Source organism: Excalfactoria chinensis, chromosome Z, assembly GCF_039878825.1.
Source record: "Excalfactoria chinensis isolate bCotChi1 chromosome Z, bCotChi1.hap2, whole genome shotgun sequence".
Classification (NCBI taxonomy): Eukaryota; Metazoa; Chordata; class Aves; order Galliformes; family Phasianidae; genus Excalfactoria; species Excalfactoria chinensis.
In genome coordinates this window covers 41207399-41221581 of record NC_092857.1, presented here as the reverse complement: position 1 = coordinate 41221581, position 14183 = coordinate 41207399, and positions in this window count along the sequence as shown.

The following is a 14183-nucleotide window of genomic DNA, read 5'->3' as shown; positions in this document are numbered from 1 at the left end:
TTCTGATGCAATATACTAATTACCATACCTAAACATTTCTTTTCTTTTTGATGCAGCACTGTAGCAGCAAGCTATGATGAAAGTCTGGATGGCTGTAGCGAACTATCAAAAGGTGAGGAGATACCTATAAAATAAAGATGAGCTAAAAGGTGAATGACAATTCACATGGAGATAGAGATAAGCAGAAGAGATGAGAAGGAAATTCATCTCCCCACCTTATGCAAATCTACTGGATTTTGAAATATTTATTTTTCACTGTTCCAAAGACTCAAATCAAAATCTCAAAAATGTTAGCAAGTTACAAATCAGCGGAAGTTGTTATCTATACCAAATCAGTTTTCTTTTTATGACACAGTTTACTAAAATACTTATCTAAACTGGCATGCATTTTTATATGAAGATTTTTGCATATCTGCAACAAATTCCCCAGCATATTTCTCAACATGCATTTCATCTAAGAGATAAAGATATGCTATTGTATTCATTTTGAAGAAAAGAAAACTTTGAGTATGGGAAACTTTTTTGGATTGCATAGCTGGTTAGGTACTCTTCACCATAGATAACCCTATAAAAGTTACAAGCCTATACGTTTTCCTGTTAGTTCAGTATCTTTGAAAATTTAATTTTAGATACCTGTTATTATACCTGTTTGACCCCAGAGTAGACCCTTTGATGGAGATCATAACACACTATTAATCATTTCAGTTTTTGTACTTTTCCAAGCACTTTATCTAATATTTGGAAACATTCTTCATCACATGAAGTGGCTGGGCAGGCTTCTCTCTACTCTAAATTTTGACAAGAAATATCCAGATTTTATCAAAGTGCAGCATGCTAACATATGAGTTCCTGCAATCACTTATAATGCTTTTAGATTTTTGGCTGTATGCGATCCTGGTGGTTTTGAGGAAACAGTTTTTTATTTACAAATATAAATTTAGATATGTTTACACTTAGTTTCCTTTTCAGAGACTGAAACTCCTGGGGGACATGTGACATATATATATATAAAAGGATATACAAATGAGGTCAATAACACAACAGAAGGATCTTTTTAAAGAAGAAAAATTGACTATGAGTGACAGGGCAGCAAAAAATTTACAAGGAAGGCTGTTCAGTGGAGCAACTGGATTTACAACGTAATTGTATATTGCTATAAAGGTTGTCTTTCCTCATCTTTGTGAAACACCTTAAATATAAAACCAGTGTATTTCTAATACTGAAAAACCATAAACAAGCTTCTTAATCCTTTCATAAAACTAAATTGCAGGACCTGGTGACATCAAGGGACAATGAAATAAGCAAAACTGCTAAGTTCAGGATTTTTGCTGCAGGAAATAAGGCCAGGGAAATTTAGGAGAATGGCAAAGCTCCATTTTATTTGAGAAATGGACCTTATGCTTGCTTTGAAGTCCTGGGAGACAGGGGGGTGGAAGATCTAGCATTAAAAACTTCTGACACTCAGTTTCACCTGAGACTTGGAATCATCAGTGATAGTTTAATCAGAGAGGAATGTTAATTAAGGCTTAAGGCTCTATGTATAGACGCTAATTAATTGCATGTGTTGATTAGCATTTTGCTGTATTGAACAGCCTGACTAAATCGTATGTGGAAATGTCATGCGTGAGATGATTCAGGTCTGTTGTCCTTGGGGCTGTGAATGGGCATTACTATGCATTTGATTTAAAGAAGCCAGTTCTGCCCCCTTAGAACTGGACCCAGGTGAATGTAATTATTCCTGGCATACCTCATGCAGGGATGCCAGGTAGAAAGGCAGATGATACCCAAATTGGATGTAAAGTAAAGGCTGTTTTCCATCTGCCCCTTAGCAAACAATGCACGCATGTTGTTTTGCAGTTTTTGACAGGATGAATTAAAAGTATGCCTGTTGATAATTGTGTAGTTTAACAATAGAGCTAAGACCACCTGAACATCTGACAGTACGCTAAGAAACACTATTCTGCCCTATCTTTCTTTGCCTGTGTGTTCCTGTTCTATGAGCTATTGCTGTCCTGGCAGTGACAGCTGCAGGAGGGCCACTGGAAGCAAGCAATCCTGCTGTTTCCTTAGGATGCCTGTTCTGCCAAGCTTGTGTTTCACAGATGGGTCAGATTACATGGCCGTATCTTCCCAATGGGAGAAGCACACATCAGCAGGGAGCCTTGGCTGTTTTAGAGGTAGCTAGCTGCTAGATTGGCTTAGTTTGTTCTACATTTTCACCCTAATGTTTTTTCTTCTTTATTGTGTACACACATACCCATTCAACTAACTATTCAGGTTCTGGGTAGAGAGCACAGAGAGGACAGAAATTAAGTCCCAGGTCCCAGTTCTGGCTGAAGCAACTGCCATGTTGCAGTCACTTTGCCTTTGGGAGTATTCATTCCTGTTTGGTAGTGAGTAAGAGATTTTAGGAACAATGCCTGTCCTCTTAATGCTGTGTTGCTGAATGTTGTAACCACCAATTGCTTGGCTCTTTAGAAAATCATTTGGCTTGTTAAGGTGTCTCAGGAATGAAACTTGCCAAGATTTAGACATGCTAATGTTGCTGTTGACTTCCAGGGAATTAGTGAAATGTATGAACTTGAGAATGCTTGCAAGAGTTGGCAGCAATTATGGCTAAACTAAAGGTATCGAGGCGCAATCCTTCAAAAATTTCTACCAAAGCTGTAAAGGAACAGAATGAGGACTTCGCAGAAATTAGCCAAGGCTGGATCATTAACTTCATAAAAATCTCCAGAGTTTCTTATTTCAAGTTTCAAGTAAAACATAAGTCTCTGACATGTTTATGATTGGTTATGTCAATCCCATGGGTTGCTATATAATTGCAGGTTAGGAAACCATTAGAAGACCATCAGTGTGTATGTTGAGGGAACATTTGGTACAAACCTCTTGCGCTCCCTTTGTATATTGCAACAGTTAATTAAGATAAACTGCACCCAATGGTAGTATTTCTTCTGCTTAAATAAACAAGTACACAAACACACATGATCTCAGGACCTTCCAGATCTGATGACAAAACTGGGGGGTTCAGCTGCAGAGAAACAGATGAACTTTTAGGCAGTCACCAAAACCTCTTTATAACATGTTGTTATTCCCTCAGTGCTGATTAAACACATCAGTAGATTCTTTATCCACAAATGTGCCCTAGGTTCTTGTCTAGTCAATCACAATAATACAGACATGACTAAATAAATAAATAAATAAATTTCTAACAAATTTATAATTTGTTGTTATAATTTTATTTATAATAAATAAATTTCTAACAACTAATTTCTAACTCCAGCACTGAATTTCTAAAATTTGCCTGTAACAATGATTTGGTTTTTATCCCCACAGACTACTTTGTTTAAGTGAAAAATAAAACAAAAATCTGACAAGCTTTCAAAATGCTCTACCTCTGATCTTCTGGCTGCTTATCTTGTCATTGTTAACAGAAAATGGCCCCTTGCTGAGGACTGCAACTCTGTTTCACTTTAGTCTGAACCACACCCATTTAATCAAGTAGTTAAAATTTCAAAATAATTTCTTATGTGCAAGTTCCATATGAAGTAATAGATATGGAAGAGATAGGTTCAGCTTTTCTCTTTATCCCCATTTATGATGAAATTTTGTGTGTGTGGGTTTTTTTTTGTTTGTTTTGTTTTGTTTTGTTTTGTTTTTTTCCCCTACAGATATTTTCTTATGGAGAGTTTCATATCCTAAATTTTTTTTCTTTTTCTTTTCTTTTCTTTTCTTTTCTTTTCTTTTCTTTTCTTTTCTTTTCTTTTCTTTTCTTTTCTTTTCTTTTCTTTTCTTTTCTTTTCTTTTCTTTTCTTTTCTTTTTTCTTTTCTTTTCTTAACTTTTCTTTTCTTTTCTTCTCTTTTCTTTCCTTTCCTTTTCTTTTCTCTTCTTTTCCTTTTCTTTCCTTTTCTTTTCTTTTCTTTTCCTTTTCTTTTCTTTTCTTTTCTTTTCTTTTCTTTTCTTTTCTTTTCTTTTCTTTTCTTTTCTTTTCTTTTCTTTTCTTTTCTTTTCTTTTCTTTTCTTTTCTTTTCTTTTCTTTTCTTTCCTTTTCTTTCCTTTTCTCTTCTTTTCCTTTTCTTTCCTTTTCTTTTCTTTTCCTTTTCTTTTCTTTTCTTTTCTTTTCTTTTCTTTTCTTTTCTTTTCTTTTCTTTTCTTTTCTTTTCTTTTCTTTTCTTTTCTTTTCTTTTCTTTTCTTTTCCTTTTCTTTTCTTTTCTTTTCTTTTCTTTTCTTTTCTTTTCTTTTCTTTTCTTTTCTTTTCTTTTCTTTTCTTTTCTTTTCTTTTCCTTTCTTTTCCTCTCCCCAATGGGAAACTGGACTGAGGTTTTCAGGGAAAAAATTGCCAGAAGTAAGAAATTTAGGAGAATGTAAATACATAATATAAAGCTCTCTGAAAATTTTTACATGTAAACAAAAATTAAGATTTTCTTCACATCTGTTGACCAGTACTTTCAATACTCAATATCTAATTATTTATATTTTCTGCACTGTTGTAACACATTCTAGAATTGTGAATTTTGCCCATTTCTATAGCCAAAAATTTGCATTACTAGTGAACTTGCAGGTGTATTTCTAGCACTATGTGAAACATATACTTCCATTACACTGACTCAAAGTAGTTTTTCAAAGATAAAGATGTATTCCATGAGTAACTTAACAAAAAACAAATAAACAAATAAACAAAGAAACAACGAAACAAAACAAAAAGGCAACTCATTTCTGGTGAACTTTAACTATGTTCAAAGTGAAATATAATGAAGCTTAGAGTTTTCTATACATTCTTTCTTCAGGAAAAGTCAGTTCTTAGGGTCTGAGAAGGATTCATGTAGAATAGTGGATTTTCGAAGGGATATTTTTCAGTCACTTAAGTGTGTGAGTGCCTTTTTTGAAAGGACAGTGGCTTTCATTTTTGCACTAGCTTGCTCCTTTTCTTCCTTCAGCTGTCCCCCACAAAATGAACTGTTGAATCCCACTTATGTTTGGTGCAAAAGACAAGTAGGAAAATTTAAATGATTCCAACAAGTCCTGAGGAAGGAAGTTTTTGCTCAGTACGCAGAAAATATAGGAGCAGGTAGAACAAGTGATAGGTTCCAAATCAGGCTCATATCTCTGTCTGAGCTGAGCAGGCAAATTTTCTGTGCTTATTCCTAGGAACGGTATCCAGAGACATGCTATAATCCAGCCAGTAGAAAATGAAAGATGATGTGGAGATCTAGCACATACTCAGTAAGAAAGGTAGAAGTTTAGTAACACATTGATATTCTGGGGAATTAAATCATGAGCTGGTTAATGCTGCTGAACTGCACAGGAAATGAATTGGCCCTCACCATATGCTTTTGTGCCCTCCTCTCCCTCTGCAATTCTACATCTACAGCATGGTGTACTCAAGCCCTGCAGTGCCTCAGCCAGACAGAGCAGCCTGGGACAAGGCTAGAGATATGGTGGCCCATTAGAGTCCTGTCACTAAAAGCTCATTCAGCACAGAGTAGCTCCTGTTCAAGCTCTTTCCTGATTGTCGCAAACAGAAATAATTCCCCCACATGGATCTTATAATGTTTTTAACACATATATACACATATACATATGCGCTAAATATATGTTTTAGCACATATATACTGCAAGCTAGAGGTCTGTCTGTTTTCTCTAGACTCAAAGCAAGTGGCATGGACAGTATTCATGTCCACAGCAGTATGAACACCTCTGAGAAGGAGGTACGTAATGCTGCAAAACGTGGGATTTCCCTGCACTTGGAGGTATCAGTGAAGGCCTGGATCAGCTGTCTCACCCACACTGCTGAACACAGGAAGAAAAACAGCCAGATCTCCCTCAGAAATCTAGTGTTGGAGCACCTCTCCTCTGAAGAAGGGCTGAGGGAGCTGGGCTTGTTCAGCCTGAAGAAAACTCTGGGAAGATCTCATTGTAGCCTTCCGGTAGTTGAGGGGAGTTTACAAGTAGGAGGGAGACCAACTTTATGCAGAATCTGATATAATTTTAGTTTTCAACTAAAAGAGGGGGAATTTAAATTAGATGTTAGTAGTTAATCCTTTTCTCAGGGGGCAGTGAGGCCCTGGCACAGCTGCCCAGAGAAGCTGTGGTGCCCCATCCCTGGAGGCGCTCAAGACCAGGCTGGATGTCACCCTAGGCAGCTGAGATGGTGGGCCCTTACAAAGTGTAAGTGTAAACACAGCAGATAAACGACAGGATTAGAATGGAAGGAAGCTCTGAAAAGGATGTAGGCCTGAGAACAGAATTAAGAGCTGTAAAAGATGGACAGGGATTAAAATGAGACCAATAGACAAAGGGTACAAGAAGCCTTGATGCAAGCTGCTTACTTGAAAGGACTAGAAGGAAAAGTGAATGACCTAAAAACTTTTCCTCCATTTACCAAGTCAATAACACTGTGGTTACATTCTCCATAACCTCATAGCTGCTCTACATTTTCTTGTCTTTTGCAAGTCTTCTGGGCCCTGATTACTGAGCTGACCTTTTCCATCACCCTACATAAAAGCAGCTCTCTTCCCTGTCTATTAGAGGCAACATTTTTCTGTGTTTTAAAAGCTGCATGTGTAGCTCTAGATCCTTGACCTGAAAAATGAAAGTGCTGTGTCCATTACAAAGCACCAAGACCAAACTCCTGAAAGTGTCTTTGCTTACCTTTATCACTCAGGAGTATTTGGGAAAAATAAATGTTCAGAGTCTAACCTCTGATGTGCTTTAAAAAAATGCTTTATTTGGTGTATCTTTTTTGTAGGTTCTGAAGCTAAGATTAGAGAGTTTTGAACTGATTAGGTTTTGTGCCAGTTAGTGTTGCTGCTTGGTGTGCTGATGAACCTTGTTCCATCATGGAGTTTTCAGTCAGATGCAAAGCCAATAGAGATATAATGAGGGCACGACAAATTACTGAGTGCCTTTAAGATCTACAGGGCAGTAACTGGGTTTACCGCATCACCCAACAGAAGACTGATGCCTTTAGAAATCTGAAGGTGACTATAATTGCACTCTGCTGAGGATACAGGTAACATGTTTAGCCACTTATCTTTGCTAATTACTTTTCATTATTAAAAAAACATGTCTCTTCAAGGGAGTGCGACTTTGGTTCCATTTCTGCTCCATCTTGTTCAAAAGCATGTAAATGTATTTGTCCTGTGTAACCTGTAGTCATCATATTTACAGCTACATTTTTGTTGTGACTTAGGGATTTTGTCCACAGTAGCTCTGAGTGCATGAGGTCTCAGGGCAGCAGCAGCGCCTGTAGTTAGGGACTAGCTGATCACTGTGCACTCAAGTCTGTACTCTCTGTGCTCTTCAAAAGGACTTTTTTTCTTCTGTTATTGGTTTGCCTCTTTCGTTCCTCTAATAAAAGTCTTTGCAGACCAGTTGCAGTAATGTTTGTTCTTTCTGCATGGACACACACAACAACTTATTGTACATATGTACAAAGTGGTCAAGTGGGAACAAAGGTACCAACAGAACTCTCTTAAAAGTGTTTCTTGGGAGACAGAGGCTACTTATAGACTGTATGTTGCATGGAAAAGAAGGTCAAGTCTGTATGGGATTTGAAATCTAAAGAACACAAAGGGTTTACCTGTGTAACTCAGCTTTTTAAGTGCTTTTCCAAACTGAACCAGATTTGAGTCATCCATTTTAGCAGTATACACATGTCCAGCAGGCCTAGATTGTAGAAGATGAGGAAACAGATCTTGGGACCTTTACAAGAGTTTGGTTGGCAAAACAGTCTGCCATGTTTCCTACCTCCATCTGTGACGAGGCTCTCAGCAGAGCTGGAGAAATTACATTTTTCTCTCCATATACCCTGAAAACTGGTATTTGGTGGAAAACAGTCTTATAAAAAAAAAAAAATCTTGGTTGACATTTCAAATCAGCAGTTGTGGTTAGCACCTGTTCGTTTATGAAGTAAAAAGCATTCTGTTTATGAATACTGTATTACTAGCAACTGTGGGAATACAAGAAAAGCTGTTCAGAGCAACAGCTGTGGAGCAAGATAAACAGCAAGCAACAGCTATCTCTTGAAGAGTATGACATCTACATGGAAATAGATTGAAAACATTCAGGAAGCCAGATGTGCTGTGTGGAATTTTGAGATGTTTAAACAAATTTATGAAGGCATTGTATGGTAGCCATACTGCTGCTAGAGGGCTGAGTCTTGAATTTTTTATTCAGTGGGGAATTCAAATATCACCACTCCATGGGCTGCTGTTTTGACTATGGCTCATACTGGTGACATCACATCAAATCGTCAGTAATAATGTGATCCAGAAAACTGTCACCTTCAGCCTCATATTAGTACAATAGGATCTGAAAAACCTGCATAAGGTTTTCTTTCTGTTTCTGTGTGAGCATTCATACAATCCACTTGGTACAAAATTTGCGACATTCTGTCATTGTTTCTGTTATTTCCAACAAATCAAAGACAAAATTAGATCCATACATAATTCCCTGGTTGCAATCTGCCAATTCATGTGGATGAGCTGACGGAGATACTATTCATTTTGTGACATGAAAACTCTGCATGCCCATCTGATGACTTGTCTTTCACATTGCTTTCGCCACAGCTGAAACTTGACACTCACTGCCTCACTGTGCTCACATCCACTGGTTGTTCTCCATGAATGTTCAGCAAGTGTCACTGAATGTGACACTCCAATTCGGTGGAGGAATTCAGTGACACATCTTTGCTCCATCTGCACTTCCATGTCAGACGCCATTCTGCCAGACTGCCCCTCTGCTGCTATCTGTCCCATGGCAAAAAAATGAAACAGAGTATTGGTGAGAAGGTTCAACTGCTACTGCAATACCACCAACATCCATCTCTGACATCAATGTTATAAAATAGGAGGCATTACTTTCAGAGCAGTCATTATACTTTTAACTTTTACTACTTGGTATTTGATATCATGTGCTTTTTGAATTCAAGGTGTCATCATTAGATCTTTATAGATTTATTGTTTGAGGAAAGAATGAACATCTTTGTTAAAAAATTAAAATTTTGCTTATCCTTATTCAAGTCTGAACCTGATTCATAATAGAATATGTTTTATCATTTCATGCATGCTTTTTAGTCAAGATGTACAGAGAACAGAAAATTATACAGGATTAGTCAAGATAAAAAGTGAAGTCTTTTCACTGAAATGAATCTGTTGGTTTTTTCTTAAAACATGTTGGCCAATACATTGTTGTGGCGTACTGACTCTATTTTTGTATGTGTTTTATTTTTATGCAAATCTTAGCCAGCTACTATTAGCTGGTCATGGCTTGATCTAAACTTTCACTGCAACAGCAGTAAATCAACTGTTTACAAAGGAAGAAGCACATATAAGCAAAAATAATCAGTGCTTTCCTATTTTCAGAGGGGCCTCCAAAAGGAGCCAAGATGAAAATTGCTCTCCACTTTATACTGTCTCCACCAAGAGCCCTCAGGTTGTCAAAATATTAAGCATGAGGTAGCTTGTAGATGAGCAGAACTTGGAAGCTTTCCTTCCCTTTCTTGTTGTAAGCTACAGCAAATACACAGAGAAGAGCAAAGATGTTGTGCAGTTCCAGGTGGGGAACGGTATTGCCCAGCACAGCTTGTGTTTGGTTAGCCCTCATCCCTCTACAGTGCAGGCACTGGCTCCCAGGGAAAAGGCAGGGTTTCATTCTGATCAGCAACCAAATGTGAACTTTGCTGATAGAAACTCTGTGTTACATTTAGCCCTGCTGATTTGGACAGATGCTCAATGCTCTCTGCTTTTTAGTCTCTTTTTTACAGCTCCCCAGAAGGTACATACCTCACTCATGAAATTTCCTGCCCACAGACAGACAGGTCTAAAAGAATGTCAGTAATTTGGAGTAATTCTCTCATGTTTTTCTTTTTACAGCATTTTATTTCTTTGTAACATTTGTTTCATCCACACCTCTCTGAATTTTCAGGAGCAAAATTCATAAGAGAATCTGAGCAGAATGGAGAAAAAATAAAAATAAAAATAAAAATAAAAGTATAATCCTTCATAATTCTTCCCTCAAGATCAACCTTACATTTCATCAGAATGAGATATTATTAATAATACTCTCTGCTGTAATATGTAAAATTAGCTCTGACTTTAGTATAGTCATCCTTGTAATGTGAATTTCTGTGCAGCCACTCTCAAGAGAGAGATACTGGGGGCTCTGCATCTGATTTGCCAGTGAGGCGGGTATTCACCTGAGAGCTCTGCAGAAAGCCAGGTGCCACAAGGACAGATAATATTATCACATGTGTCTGCAAGAAGCTGCTGTGTACATCATAAAGGCCACGGGAAGAGTCTAGTGTTTTTTTGATATACATTGCCTTTGGCATAGAGTACTTGCAAGAAGACGTGTGTGTTTGTTTCCTTCTGAGAGGTGTACAAAGTTTTTTCACTGAAGACCTCTTGAATTGTTTGGCCCAGCACCAATAGGAACAATGATGGTTCCTTCCAACAAATCCTGGTGCGCTGTTGTATTTTTTGCTTACATGTATGTAAAACAGAACAAACCCCCTGGCATCCCTAAAGAAATTCCCAAGCAGCTGCTTTATAAAAACAGCCTCTTCATTTCATCCATGTATCCAAGGGAGACTTAGCAGAAATACTGCTGTAGTTCATTGATTTTAAGACTTTTGTCTAAGTTAAACACATCATTTGGCATTTAAATCCCCACTAAACTACTCAAACAAGCACCTTTTCCAGTAATGCTAGATCACCAATGCTAACTAATAGATGTCAGTAGGGGTAACCGGTGCTTATCAGCACATCTGAAATCAGGCCACGGTCTCTTGAAATGTGAAGTGGATGAGCTAACTATTTTAAATCATTTGTGGAAGCCAGGAAGACCTTCTGTGTAATGCGATTAAATAAATAACAGCTGAAATGATAATTAGCTGTAATTGCAGGCTTGGACAAAATTCTTCTTCTACTTGGTCAGAGAAGATGATAGCAAGAGCAATTTGAATTCTGCAACCATAATTACACTTCTGGCTTGGAAAAGCTTGCTCATATAAGTAAATTCATAATTGCAAATGAATGTTAACTGTAGGGGAACATTCACTAACAGCAGAAAAAGGTTGGGCTAACTCAAGCCTGGGTATACCTAGAAGACTTTATGTGCTTTGGAGCAGAGTGGGCATTTGCTTTGCAATGATTGACATATGCCACGATACTGAAAATTCTCGCTTCTAAAATCTAAATACTGTGGAATATAAGTGTATACTATCAATGGAAAGACTGCGATTCTAACATATCAATCTTCCAGTCTTACATTGATCAGGAGAAACAGGAATTGAATGCATGGCTCCTCTTTCTGATGTAGGTGTTGTATAATGACAAAAAATGTGGAAGGGCAGAGGGCAATATTTATTGGAGAGCAGGAAAATCTCCAGTGATGATTTAAGCAGCTGCTCTTTTCCTCACATCAAGGGTTTCTGTTGTGTTTAACAAGTTTGATTGATTAGGTAAAACAATGTCCATTTGCAGAATTATTGTTCACAGATGGAGCCTCTTAGCATGTATTTCATAAACCTTTTTCTTTCTCTTTTCATTCTTTTGTTTCCCTCAAGGTTTATAAATAAATTATAAAGTCACTTTGGGAAGAATTTTAGATGATTGGCTTTTGGCCCCAGTGAAAAATAACACAAAGTTTACCATTATCAGCTATAGCTTGCACTCTCCAATAGATTAAAATGATATCCATTCGGAATCATGGAAACATGAGATGCAGAGGTTCTTGAAGTAATAGCTCTTCATGTTACTTACATTACCAATGTAAGATTATTCCCTGCAGTATACATTTAATAAAATGAAACTTAAGAAACTATTAGAAAGAGAGAATACGTTAGTGGTCTAATCATCACATTCAAAATATTTATATTCCATCACTTGACGGTCTTGGCAAGGTTATGTCAAGCTGTAACCTATCTTAGATAGATAAACAGACTGCAATATATATTAAATTTGGATTACATCTTCAGTTTTTGAAACTCCATGGAATTCACAATCTGGCCTTCTACCATTTGGGATATTTTTACAGCAGCTAAGGTTTTATGCTGGACTGATAAGTTCTTCATGGTCTGGTTCTGGTGATGGTGACAAAATAAACAGTCCACGTATCACTGGTACAGTGCAGTTTCTACTCTGTCTTTGGACGAAAACAAAGCTTAAGGCATACTGTGAATATGCTCAGCAAAACTTAATTGTGAAATATATTGTTGTTGTGCATCGATAAGCTTTTTTTGAGAAGTAAAAACAATGTCAGATGTAGTTAAAAAGCCACTTGTACAGTGATCCTACTGCTTTTACTGTGGATGCCAGTGGTACTTGGCAGAGTGGAATCCTTACTTCAACTTTTGAATAGTTCACCTGCAGGAAGTTTGCTTTCCTGAGAAAATTAAATCACTTCAGGGACAATACTTTCAATGATGATACCTGGGAGTGTTTAATTTAAGTCCCTGCACAGGGAAGAAAGCAATACATGCCATTGACTTACATTCATTGATTCTTGCACTTTATTCTGCCACAGTCACAGCAAAAGCACTTTTAGATATTAAATGTCATCTGAGTCTGTACCTTCATTCTTCTTCTGGTCATTCAGTGGACGGAACATAGCATTCAACACCAGCAATTAGTTCAGATTTAAGGACCAAAAACTGGTTCAAGGAAGAAAGAAAAGAAAACTGAAGCTGCTTAGCTATTTGGCATAAAGGAGCAGACCAGGTGATTCACCCCTGGTCTTGAGTACACATTTCAGTTTACTGATGGTAGAACTGTAGTCCAGATTAAAGCCTAGAGTGTTTCTGTACTCATCCACAAGAGTATGGAGTTGCTATGAAGAGGCTTGTGTAGCTCTGCAGTGTAATTCCCTGCTTCCCTCAGAGAAGTGAGTAACTGCACTTAGAGGGAGTGGCTGAAGCACGACAGTTGTTTCTGTTATAATATAAGCATGAGAAGAAGGCTCTGTTGAAAGCAAATTTTTGGTCCAGGACACAATCCCTTCTTTGTAGAGTGCCTTGCTGGCTGTTGACTGTCTGTTGCTCCCAGAGGAAGTTCTTTGGCACTTTTGCTATAGAAAATTACCTGTAGTGGCTTGGACTTGACTAGGCTAGAGAACATCCCTTATTACTGTGCAGAACCTCTTACAACCTGTAGTGAGAAGAGGGGCAAGATGGAAAACAGAAGTAAGATTAGGCTGAATTTTCTTGCTTCTTGCTTTTACTTACACAAAATAAAAGAAGGTAGTGTAGGGTTATCCAAGTTGATACTGGTACGATCTGTAGACCTGGCTTTTGATAAGGGGATAACACCAAAGTCCGTACACTGTATACCTTAGAGTGTGTTTCTTTCTTTGGTCCCACAGATGGTGAGTGAAGTAAACACTTAAACTATTGATAAGGGCTTGGGCATAGAGCTGGATCCCATTCTTCACTGTTTACTCTCTTTTCCTCAGAGATGCAGCTCAGATTACCAAGAAACTTCTGCCCTAGGCCAGCATAGCACGGTGGTGGCCTTACCATGGAAAAACTATGGAACATGCACCTGCACCTCATGGCCCTGATCCACTCGGTCCATAGGTCAACACGATGGGGAATATTTCTGCCAGTGGGGTGGAGAAAGGCATGAAAAATCTGGCAATGTCTGCAGATGGAACTCAGAGCCTGGGACAGAAGGAACAGCTCCGCTGAGCTTGGAGGAGGAGCTTGGTGCTGAGCTGACCAAGAAACAAAAGCAAAAGAGGGAATGTGGAAATCCATTTTTAGAAGTGATCTTACCACATTTTATAATGAGCGTCCTGGGTTTTCCTCTGAGTCACTGAGTAGTCAAAAGCTGCTTTATGCAGCGCGTGTCCTCAGCAGTCTCTGTAGAGCTTCTTTTGGCTTCAGACAGTTAACTCAGACCTCAGCACAGCATGTGTAGTGCATTCTTGCGGTCATCTCTGCATTCATGTACTGCCACAAAATATTTAACAGAGGTGCCAGCTGTCGACTGGAAGGTGCTGTAACTGCACGTATCCACCTGCTGGGATTTAGCGATGACACAGACGGCCATCCGCCTGCCACAGACACCGGTCTCCAGTGCACAGCTCTGATTTTCCACCTCCTGACTGTTTGCTCTGCAGAGATGGAACAATTTATTTCAACAGGGTTCTTTTTGGCTTACATTCAAGAATGGCTTAAAG